We start from the raw sequence: 10,237 nt of genomic DNA on the forward strand, positions 1-10,237 counted from the left end.
TTCCAATTAATGTTTTATTAGGTTTTCCACACAACGACCTCAAATATTTTGACTAGTTACCATTAATATTTGTAATTTCAAATAGAATTATCTAGATTTTGAAATGGATAGTTTTCACTAAATAATTGCTAAATATGCAATCAACTCCATGCTAGGTAGATGCAGAGATATGTGCTTTATATGCTTTTATGGGTCTGTGGCTGTGCCTTGGCTAAAGCAGAGGAATGCTTCCTGGCAGCCAACGTAAAAAGGAAAACACGATATATGGCCTTCATCGTTTGATATAAGGAAGAGCTCTAATTCATTGGAAGAGAGACATTTTCCTGGAACTGCACCTCAAAGTACAGTTTGTCAAAAAGATCCAGATACAAAGGGTATTCGAGCAACATTGCAGATAATCTCTTTAATAGCAACAGAAAAAAAATCAGAAACATATTTACGTGGGTTATTCTTAGAAAGTGTATACTCTCTCACTCTGCCTGAGCAATGCCAAATACGGCCGAGGAATGACACAAGAATCTCTGCAAGATTATGTTGTCTTGTAAAGTTTTTAAAGTTCTAACTTAGTATAGAGGTAGGGGTTTGAAAACCTTAAGTACAAACTTAGCATGTCTCATAGAATATGTTTCTGTAAACAGAAATGATCTTGAGCAGGTTTAGGCAAGGGCTGCTGAGCTGCCAGTTCTTGTTCCACTCAACGCCAAGTTGCCAGAGAGTGAGGAGTGAGTGTGTGCCTGAGTGGAAAGATTCCTATGCATTGGGTGCTGTGTGTGGATTATCAGGTGGATATTCCATCAGAAAATTTAAACAACTTGAGCTACTTTTCTTTTTTCCTGGATGGAGGGCCATTAAGCTTCCTCGCAGAAATGGGATTGCAAACCATTCGTTCATTCACCCATTCAAACAATTGGTGTTACTGACCAAAACCGATATGACGGGCACTGAGAAAACAGTGAACCAGAAGAGATTCTTACATCCTTTACATTCAAGGGAAGGGAAGTTTTTAAAAATAAACAAAAAAACTTTTAGCTAATCCATGCCTCTTGAAAATCTTACATTCACCATTTAGAGCTCATTTAGAGCATGTATCATGACAGTCAACAGGCCACTACTGTCTCCAATAAAAACTCATTTTGTGACTTTCAGTATGCTAATTCAAGAAGCCCCAGGTGTTGGGTAAGGAATGCCTGAGTGCGGCCTTTCTGATAGAATGCTAGCTCACCATCTTGGATTGTGGATTCCTGGTCAGAGCAACTGATAGAGCCTGTCGCTGCGGAAGTATTTTGTGGCCAGTTGCTGACGTCGTAATTGTCCACATTTGAAGGGAGGAGGAGAGTGAGGGCACATCAAAGGCAGAATCCACATCCTTTACATTTTGGGTAAAACCCACATACCCACCAGAGTTTCCTAGCCAAATCAATTTTGATTCCTCAGGCCTTAGAATTTCTAGGAAAATAAAACTGTTGGCCATGCTCCAATAAAGAGAAATGTTTACAGTTTTCTTATCATTCTGGAGACATGAACTTTTCTTCCCTCACTCCTCCAGTAAACCTAAAAGATAAAAGTTTGAAATGATAACACATTTCAAAGGAAAAACTTTAATCTTACCTCCTGCCCAGATAGCAACCACAGGGTACCTAGCTGATTTTTATAAAATCGTGTGTAACATATCCTTAAACAACAATTTAAAATGTAGTAACTATTTTCATTTCTGCATCTTCTTGGAGTTAAGACACCAAAACTGCATGACCATCATCCTAAAACATGTCCGGGGCAAACACTCTGGGCAAACAATCTTTTAAATTGCTGATATGGGCAATGGTTCTGCTAAGGTTCTACCAATAAGTAATCAACGTGGGAAAACTAGGCGTTTTTAGAAATCAGAAGAGGAGGACTCAGAGAAGAAAACACTTGCCCAAATTCACATATAATCACAAAATAATGTTGGTCATTGGCAGAGAAGTGCAAAGAGACTTTCACTGTCATCTCTCATCAAGAGATCAGATTTGGGAATTATTTATAATAAGCCCATATAATGGGCTGAAAAATAATCAATTCCTACTTAAAATACCCTTAACATAGAGGTTCCTAAGTCTCGCTAATCATGCATGTAAAATAAACATAAAGGTTAATGAAACTGAAATAAAATGAGGCATCACCAAGTTTATAAAACTTATTTGGTGGAGCAGAGAATTCATGAGCCTCGATTCAATTATTTCAAGGGAGTAGCTTCCTTGCTAGGCAGATTAATGGACAGTTTAACAGACAGTTAAAGCAAGTTGTGACTACCCCTTGCCTGGCAACCCTGTCTCTTGATTTAATAGACACGATTGGCACAAATAGTCTGGCAAAGTAAGAAAGTCGGCCTCTTAATGAAAACTCCCAAAACAAACAGAAATGTATTTACTTTTGAAAATAAACTGGTCTTGAAAAACAGAAATAAATTAAATCTCAGAGGGAGACAGCCACATAGCCTGCCAATGAATAAAGATTTGGGGACACAGTGGTGCAGAGAAGGATCCAGTGTGATATTATAAGTGTTTCATTGCTGGAGTCTGGTAGCTCTTTCCTCTACGCGTCCTCAGTACAAGGTAAATGATTACTAGTGATAACTTAGAAAATGGCACTAAGTGAAGCCTCCAGAGCTGTTTCCCTCCTGCTATGGTCCTAGATCTTAAATAATGATCCACCATAATGAAAGAACAGGAATGGCTGCTTCAGAATGGACTCACATATCACCCATCACATTGTCAGAAGACCTACTCTCCATCTCCCTCGGTCATGCATGAATCAGCGCACCTACTCTAGATAAGAATTCTTCTCAACAAGATGCAGATATCTTCATCTACTACATTGTATGAGGTTCAAATAGCCTTCATTTAATGACAACCACTTTTCTGCAGATTTTTTCTACACTTGGCTTTTTCTTACTGAGAAGGTTTTTGAAACATTCCTCACATTTATTCATCTCATGCTGCCGGCTAACCTGTATGATCTCAGAAAATTCCAGAATACAAACATTCTGTCAAAGCCTATGTGGTTGGGTACACCACTCGTAGAAGCAGTGTGGATCAGAATAATAAAAATCAGATTCCAAGTTTCTATGGTATAAAATAGGAGAGTGCCCTAGCTTTCATTTCCATTAAGCTTAAATCTGTGTAATGATGCTACATGTCAATGTCATGGTTTCTAATAATATAATCCACTAGTTATCATGAGAAACAATTTGTTGGATAAGTGTTATTAGAAAAAGCACTCAATGTAAAAAGCAGAATTATTGTTAATACAGAGGCTTTAGCATTCAGATGGAAAATACAAATAATTCCAATGAACAGGCCAGTTTTATTTACTTGTTTGTTTGTTCTGTAGAAGTAGAGAGTTCAATTCCAACAGACTATTATTTTGCTTGAAAACAGATACCATATAGTAAAAAATACAGTTTTTAGGAATTCAAATTTTTAATGGGCAAAGTAGTGTTATCAGTTTGCTACAGCTGCTATAACAAAGTACAACAGACTTGGTAGCTTCAATTATAGAAATTTGTTTCCTCACAGTTGTGGAAGATGGAAGCCTGAGCTCCACGTGTCAGCAGGGCAGGTGCCTTCTGAGGCCTCTGTCCTTGGCTTGTAGACAGCGTCTTCTCCCTGTGTCTTCACATAATCTTCCCTCTGTGACTCTGTGTCCTCATATCCTCTTCTCATAGGGTCACCAGTCAGATTGGATTAGAGCCTTAATGACCTCATTTTAATATAACTACTTTTTTAAAGACTGTATCTCCAAATACAGTCACATTCTGAAGTACTGGGGGTTAGGACTTCAACATAGGAATTTGGAGGAGGACAGAATTTAGCCTATGAGAGTGAGCAATTAAAAATACTTGTCCTGGGCTGGGCACGGTGGCTCACACCTATAATCCCAATGCTTTAGGAGGCCGAGGTGGGGGAGGATCACTTGAGGTCAGGAGTTCGAGACCAGCCTGACCAACGTGGTGAAACCCCATCTCTACTAAAAATACAAAAATTAGCCAGGCATGGTGGTGCACGCCTGTAATCCTAGCTACTTGGGAAGCTGAAGCATGAGAATCCCTTGAACCCGGGAGGCAGAGGTTGCAGTGATCCGAGATAGTGACACTGCACTCCAGTGTGGGCAATAGAGAGAGAGACTCTGTTTCAAAAAAAAAAAAAAAAAAAAAAGTCCTGGATCGGTGCAGTGGCTCACGCCTGTAATCCCAGCACTTTAGGAGGCTGAGGCGGATGGATCGCTTGAGGTCAGGAGTTCGAGACCAGCCTAGCCAACATAGTGAAACCCCGTCTCTACTAAAAATACAAAAATTAGCGGGGCATGGTGGCAAGTGCCTGTCATTCCAGCTACTCTGGAGGCTGAGGCAAGAGAATCACTTGAACCCGGGAGGCGGAGGTTGCAGTAAGCCAAGATCGCACCATTGCACTCCAGCCTGGGCAACAAGAGCAAGGCCCCATCTCAAAAAAACAAAACCAAAAAAACAAAAAAAAAAACTTGTCCTGCAAATTCTAGGCAAAGTTATCTCTTGCATATTCTAAAGTACTGGACTCTGAGACACCAGAACAGATGCAAAACTCTTGAGCTCTTTGAGGAAAATGTGGGCCACTCCTCACTGCCTATTGGACATCTCTATTACCAGGCCTAATTCCCATATTTAAAACGGAACTAATTTCCTGCCACCCTTAACCTATCCTTCCCCAAATCCCAGTCTCTTTCCATTTCAGCAAGTTTAGCACTTTCAACCAGTGTCTTTGCCAAAACCCTCGGCATCATCTTTAATTTCTCTTCTCCTTTCACACCCCATATTCTATCCCTCAGCAAATCCCATCTAGCTACTTTCACAGCAGGGTCTGAACCCTATCCTGTCTCACTGTCTCCACCCCGAGAGCCCTTGCCTGGATTCCTGCAATACTCCCACTGGTCTCCCACTCCATTCCTGATCCCTTTATATTTTCTTTGCAGGAGCCAAAGTGATCCTTTGAAGGTGTAAGTCAGATCATGTCACATCTAAGAAAATAAAATCCAAATTAAATTCTATCCAGTCTATAAGGCTGCACATCATATGGCCCCGGCTAAGTCATTGGCCTCTATTTCTATCAGTCATCCTCACCCAAGATTCCACGCTCTGAATAGTTTCCAATCTTCTTCCACTATAAAAATTTCCTGTTGTCCATTTCCTTAGCACCCAGCATTCTGACAAAACCATCATGGCGAGGCTCTCGGTAAAGCTTGTGGGTTCGTGTATTATTTCAAAGTGACCTCTTTCATCAACACCAAGGGCCTTTTATGTGCCACACTCAGTGAAGGAACCAAAGTGGCAAATGTTAGGGGTCAGAATGGTCCAGAGGAGGAGGTCATTTTAGGTGGGAGTCTTTACCTATGCCCCAAAATGTATACTCTATGGCCTCGCAAACTGCTGGTCCCCAGTGCTGACATCCTATTCATGAACAACATTAACTAGGCTTTCTGTTAGGGATTTTTTAAATTTTGTTCCTCTTATTTTCTAGATGGATGGGTTATTGTCAATCATTGTCATTTTTATGATGATTATGATGATACACTAAACATCTTATCTTTCTCTTGTCTTTCTCACTTTCTATAAAAGAATACAATTACATCTACTTTTTACATTAGGATATTCCCATTAAGCTAATGTGAGATGGTTGACTTTTTAAAATCTATGGGCAAAGCAATTGTAGCAGATGCTGTTTTGGTGCCCCACCCATACTGCTGGGTTCTATCACTTCAGTGCTGGCCTGCCACTTGATGGCTGATGGGAGCTGCATCTCTTTGCTGAGGATGGGCAAGGCCACTCCTCCCACTCACTGGAGGCAGATATGCCAGAGGAATCAACTGTTCCACCCCAGCAGTCTTTACAATGAGATTGCAGTTGGTGTATAAATACCCCAGCTCCCTCTATCCTCAGGCAGGTGAAATTTGCAATGTGTCCTATAACATTTCTCAGAGTTTCTTCACAGAAGTAATCTCTAGCTTAATTTTAGGGATAGCAGGCTTTAAAATGTCCCCTAACTGGAGGCTTTCCCTTCCTTGTCTTACTCCTCCACTCCTCTGCTGATTTTCCCATACCAGCGGCACGCTAGTAAAGCAGTGCTCAAAATACTGAGGAAAACAAGTGGAATAGAAACAGCCCCTGTGTGAAGCAGCTGCTGGTCTCCATGGTGTCTATGCTCCCACCATGGCCTGTTTCAAGCTCTCAATGGGACATCCCTGAATCTGGGAAGGACAGCACTGTCAGCTCTTCTCAGCCAGGACAAACTGCCTCCAGCATGCCTCCTAAATAAGGGCCTTACTTCAGGGTGTGCCACAAGGGAAACACAAACTAAGACAGAAATGAAAGCTCAGAGAAACTAGGCAATTTTCTTAGGTATGAACACCTGGTCAGTGGCTGAAGGAATGCCTATTGTTACCTGATAAATTATATGGTAAACTGTGATATTAGCATGTTAGTTGCTTAGGCGTTTACTTATTTGTCAAATAGTCATGCATTAAACACAGATACCTTATACAGAGGAGTGAAAGGAATTGTAATTTTATTATTTTAAAAACTGTGAAGTAGATAAAGAAATCTTGCATTGCAACATTATATCACAACGTTCTATCAAACGCTTGATTTCCTCCTATTCACTATTCTTTGCTGCATCAGTTTCACTGGCCCTGTTCTCATGTCTGCTTAATGTGAGATTAATTTTGCACAGTAAGATTAAGAACCATAACTATATATTGTGTTCTTCAGTAGAACAGAAATCATCAGTCTTGGGCTTTTCCTTTAAAAGCATGTTGCTAAAATATATGTAGAATCTCGTAACTTTGAGAACACTGCCTTGAAGATGCTTGTTTTTGAAAAGATTTTCCACTGCCAAGAAATTCCAAGCAGCTCAACTCCTTTTGCTTTTCCTTTGCAACATGGGCTCCATTTTGCCAAGCTCATGAAGCCTAATATGCAGGAATGACCCTCCAGTGTGCAAAATGAAAGAATTTCAATTCACAGGAACATTCTGTCTTGGACTCCTACAAAAATGGGTCAGTGTGCCAAGTATGATACATGATATGAATTGGATGCTAAGAGAAACTTGGCTGATTGATTCATACATAATTTTTCTTTCTTTTTTTTTTCTTTCTTTTTTTTGAGACAAGGTCTCATTCTGTCACCCAGGCTGGAGTACAGTGGCATGAGCATAGCTCACCACAGCCTCAGACTCCTGAGTAGCTGGGACTACAGGTGTGCAGCACCACACCTAGCCATTTTTTTTTTTTAAAGAGATGGAGGTCTTTCCATTTTGCCCAAGCTAGTTATTCCTACTTCTAATCATCTTTTCCTCTTCAGAATCTCTTCCTGCTCATCTGGTAGAAACAAACATGAGTTTCAGAGGTAAATCATTTCCTTTAACGCTATGAACCCCACGTACCAATTTTAACTTCTCTTTTACTAAATTTATGGCTTTCTCAATACCCTCCTCTATTTAAATCCCTCTTCAAGTTATTCTTTATTTAGTAGATTGTAATGTCCTCGATTGGAGAAGCCCAGGTCTATAAAGCGTTTTATGACTGTTAATGCTCTAATCATATGATTTTGTGGCACAGAAGTAGATATTGGGTCTAATTAGGCAAATTAACAGTGCATAAATTGTAAACTAGGTCATTGGTGGGCTGTTTAGGTCTGGGAAGAGATAATGCTCATTTAATTCACTCAAAGAGCCATTTATCAAATGCCTACTTTTGTGTCAGGAACTGGGCATGCTAAGAGTATTCTAATGGAATATGGAGGAGTTAACACCTTACTTGCTGTTTTGTTTTGTCCTTTTTAACTTGGTCAATGTTTTACTTGTATTACTCTCATAACATCTTCAATACCCTGTCTTGAATGCATTGATTTGTGTATTTATCTCCCTCCCCTTCATTAGATTTTAAGCACTTTCAAGAAAGGGACTTGGTCTTATTTATAGACCATGCATCCAAGTGCCTCACAGATAGATCCTTGAGAAATATTGTTAAACTGAACTGAACTGAGAGGTGAACACCTATGTTTTTGGTCTGCACTTGAGCTAGAGTCAAAACACAGGACTCTTGACTTCACATTACCAGATGCTTTTCCCTCTATTTATAACTTGTACAGAATTTGTGACACAAATGCCTTTTGTGTCTGAAGAGTTTATTACTAATGGGACCACTTGCATCTTTAATATAGCAACATGTATGAGTGCCCATTTGGATAAGAGCTTGTTGAATTTTATTCTGACTCAGCAGATTGATTCTTTCACTGGCTCCTCTAAATATGGCCCAAAGTTGTGGGTGGCAAAAATGCAGCCTGTGGACCACCTGTGTTCTCTAGGCTGTATTTGAAACAGGGAGAGTTCTTGAATTCCAGATGTAATCCAGGCTTCCAGCACAGCTTGCCTGAGAAGAGCCGTGCCTAGGAGACCCTGAGCCAGTGATGGGGCTGGTCCCTGAAAATGCATTGTCCACCCTTTCCCCACTCACAGTCCTTAGCCTTCAACCCAATTCTCAAGTTTTGGTCTGCTTTTAATTGAGTACTTAGGAATTCACAATAAATCTTTGCACACACTTTTCTATTTCCCACTATTTTCTCCAACTTGATTCCATATGTCAGCTTTCTCCCTTGTGCCTCCCTCTCTTCATTCCAATCCTCTCCTCTTCCCTGGGTAGAGTGCCAGAAAACCCTAACACCCTGGCTGGGCCATTTTGCTGAAGTCTTGCATCAAAGACATATAACTCTGTGATGTAAATTAAAGTCAAGTGTACGAATGTGATTGTATTATAAAATGGATACAACAAGCACAAGATTAAGACCAGCCAACCTTGTGGATGATAAATATGTGGATCTGTGTTGTCAATTCCTCCCCGTCCCATGGTATGCAAGCCCCCCTCATCCTGGAGCTCTTTCCCATTGAGCCTGGGCATGACTACAGCATCCTCTTCAGCACTGAGTTTCAAGTGTCTATGACCTTCTATCAGAGTTGGCCACAGTTTGGAAGCTTTCTTTAAAATCCTCTTTCACATTCCTTCTCCTCTTGGGAGACAAGAACTATTTTCTAAAGGAGCGGTTTCTTCAAGTGTGGTTTCTAGGCCAGCAGCATAAGCATTACCTGGGAACTTGTTAGAAATGTAAATTCTTGGGTTGGGCGTGGTGGCTCATGCCTGTAATCCCAGCACTTTGGGAGGCCGAGGTGGGTGGATCACGAGGTCAAGAGATCGAGACCATCCTGGCCAACAAGGTGAAACCCTGTCTCTACTAAAATACAAAAATTAGCTGGGCTTGGTGGTGCACGCCTGTAGTCCCAGTGCACGCCTGTAGTCCCAGCTACTCAGGAGGCTGAGGCAAGAGAATCGCTTGAACCCGGGAGGCAGAGCTTGCAGTGAGCTGAGATGGCGCCACTGCCCTCCAGCCTGGTGACAGAGCAAGACTCCATCTAAAAAAAAAAAAAAAAAAGAAAGAAAGAAAAAAGAACTGGCTCCAGCCCAGACCTATAGAGTCAGAAACTCTGGGAATAGGACCCAGCAATCTCTCTCTCTCTCTCTCTCTCTGTTTGTGTGTGTATGTGTGTTCATTGTGGTAAAATATACATAATATAAAATTTACCCTTTGAACCACTTGTAAGTGTACAATATAGTGGTTTTACATATATTCATGATATTGCGCAACCATCACGGCTACTCATTTCCAGAGCTTTTTTATCATCGCAAACAGAAACTCTATACCCATTCAGCAATAGCTTCCCATTCCCCCAACCCCATCCTTAGTCCCTGGTAACCTCTATTCTACTTTTTGTTTTTGTGAATTTGTCTGTTTGTTCTAGGTACCTCACATAAGTGGAATCATACAATATTTGTCTTTTTGTATCTGTTTTTTTTCACTTAGTATAATGTTTTTCAGGCTCATCTAGGTTGAAACATGTATCCAAATTTCACTCTTTTTCGAGGCTGAATAATATTCCATTGTATGTATATACCATATTTTGTTTAGCCATTGATCTGTTGATGGCCATTGGAGTTGTTTCAACCTTTTGGCTATCATGAATTATGCTGCTATAAACATTGTACAAACATCTCTTTGAGTCCCTGCTTTCAATTCTTTTGAGTATAAACTGAGAATGGGGATTGATGGATCACAGGATAATTCTCTGTTAGCTTTTTGAGGAGCTGCCAATCTGCTTTCCACAGTAGCAGCACCATTTCA

This window comes from Pongo abelii, chromosome 13 (assembly GCF_028885655.2).
Source record: "Pongo abelii isolate AG06213 chromosome 13, NHGRI_mPonAbe1-v2.0_pri, whole genome shotgun sequence".
NCBI classification, from domain to species: Eukaryota; Metazoa; Chordata; class Mammalia; order Primates; family Hominidae; genus Pongo; species Pongo abelii.